This window comes from Papaver somniferum, unplaced genomic scaffold, assembly GCF_003573695.1.
Source record: "Papaver somniferum cultivar HN1 unplaced genomic scaffold, ASM357369v1 unplaced-scaffold_133, whole genome shotgun sequence".
In the NCBI taxonomy this organism is placed as follows: Eukaryota; Viridiplantae; Streptophyta; class Magnoliopsida; order Ranunculales; family Papaveraceae; genus Papaver; species Papaver somniferum.
The window spans coordinates 2,835,212-2,837,788 of NW_020622492.1; positions in this window are offsets into that span (position 1 = coordinate 2,835,212).

A 2,577-nucleotide genomic window follows, 5' to 3' on the forward strand; every position below is an offset into this window, starting at 1 on the left:
CCAATTAGCTATGCTCCCTGGTGCAATGTTGTTGTACCAAGTATACGCTCGACCCGTCAGGGATTTTGAAAACTCTTTCAAGCGGACAACATGGTTGTGTTCATGCTCTCCTAATGCTTCCAAGAATCGAGAGACGTGTTCTCGGGCATTCCCCGTTCCGTTGTAGAGTGTGAACGTTGGAGAAGTGTAACCTTTTGGGAGAGGAATTTTTTTGTAGCATGGGGATATGGAGGTTGGTGATGGTGCACAGACGGTGCATGGCCTTTTCCTCGATTCTCCATAAAACGTTCCAGGTCTTCACGGGTGATGAAACTGGCAGGTTCAGGTTCTGCAGCTTTGCGGGTTTCATCATTGTCAGGGACTGGAATAACTTCGGGATCCGTGCTTGGAGATGTTTACTTGTCTTTCCCTTTCTCCTGAGTTTTGTTTGACATCTTGTCAGTGAGAGTTTTGAGATAATTGCATAGCTCTTTCTGTGTTGCATCCATGTCAATCTGATTTTTGGCAAGAGTCTGTTGCACCTTCATAAGATCACCTATGGTAGGCGGATTTTCTCTGATTTCCTCTGGAGAGACCGGCCGAAGAGAGGATGGTTTTCCACGTTGGTTCGAGGAGGAGTAGTGTCACCATCATTGTTGGAAGGAGGAATGGTTTCTGGAATACCACCGTTGTTGCTAGTGCTAGCGATGTTTGTGTTAGGATTTTTAACTGAACCTGACCTAAGATAAACCATTTTGTGAAAATTTGAAATTGCAACCGAGATATTAATCTCCCACAGTGGTCGCCAATCTTTAGATGGGGAAAAACGAGCCGCCGGTTTTTTTGGGAAAGTGGAGAGTCGAGTGTGCTGTCGAGACTCCTCAGCCGGGCAAAATGTTAATCCTCACACAGATGCACCGCTGCAAAGGAGGTGCTTAGATTCGGGAAATCAATCTGTATGACTCCGGCCTAAACCAAGACAATGGCCGTTCCAGAGTCAATTCGGTCGCAAAGAGGGATATGGGTTGATCTGTAGGAGGGAAGCTGATAGTTGTGTGGGATCAGTGATGATCAAGGATTGTGGGTGTGTTGAAGGTTTCTACAATATTGCTGAATTGCTGAAGTTGAGTTTTGTGAATAAGTTTATATCGAGTTGTTGACGGATAATGATAATAATCGATGATTGATGATATTCGATCGATCCCTGATGTCCTCGATTTAGACTTATTTATATTGCCAGAATGATGTACCACTGATCCCTGTAAGTGTGAAGGTTTCTTGAGTGAAAGAGTGGTAAACTGGGAGATCGTGGTAAAGTCAGTTCCATGTTGTGTGGAGACTTGACTGATCGTGCACCCACTACTTTGCTAACTCCTTCCACCGTTTACATGACTTAGGCACATTTCTCATTGTGGATGAATCCACGTGCTGTAGACCTACAGACCAAAATCTTGAGTGATATCCCCCATTTGTGACGTGATTGATATTTCACGAATCGTGGAGTATGCAAGGAAGACATGTATTAGTTGGTCAGTTGTTGACTGATTTAGACTGTGAGCCTAATTTTGTTGAATCGAGCATAAGTGGTGAATGCTCGACGATTCATGGATTGAACACGTAGTTCTCTAAAATGTCAATGAATTACTGACTAGAGACTGAGCAAGTATTTCTCAACTCGACGAATTGCCGAATATTGAGAGTATGTCGAGCAACTGAGCAAGTATTGCTCAATTCGACGAATTTGATAATTTTGGTGTGCAACTGAGCAAGTGTTGCTCAATTCATCAAAACACTGAATATTGATAATTTGACATGCAATTGAGCAAGTGTTGCTCAATTCGACAAACTACTGATGAATTACCGATTATTGATGGTTGGATCAATATTCGAGCAACTGGGAAAGTATTGCTCAATTCAAAGAATTATTTACTGGTGCGGTGACCCAATAAAATATTAATCAAAAATATTGGTGAATTACCGAATATTATTAATTTGGATGTTGATTGATGAATCAACATTTTCTGTGTTTAAACTTGCTCAGAATGATGATTCGTGGAGCGTTTGTTCGAAACCCTAATTTTTTGATCAATCCTTCAACAATTGGTGAATTGCTGAAAATTGTTCATGAGTGAAGAGGGACCGGCCACATGGGATGATGAGGGTCCATGTGATGCCCAGTGCTCGACTGAGCACGCACCAGGGTTCTCAATTTGAGAGTTGGTGAAAGAACGATGATTAAATGCAGGTTTAATCATTTATTGAAATATTGCTGGATTCAGCGTCAGGTGACAAACCTAGGTATGAGAGATGAGGACCTACCAAGAGAGAATGGGACCGGCTCTTGGTGGTCACGGGAGCAGTTGTTGGTCATTTGAAGGCTTCTCCAGTTGGTTGGAGAGAGTTCGGGCCCAGTATGAGCAATTGAACAAATTAGGTCAGAATTATGAAAACATGTGGGACCGGCTTTGTGCAAGCCTTAGGAATGACTCTAGTCAGTCATGGAGGCATGCACGTGTTTCCACGGTGTCCGTGTTTCCATACTGAGATTTTCAGTATTTTCTGATGCGCGTTCGAGCAACATAGTGAATTTTCAGAAGA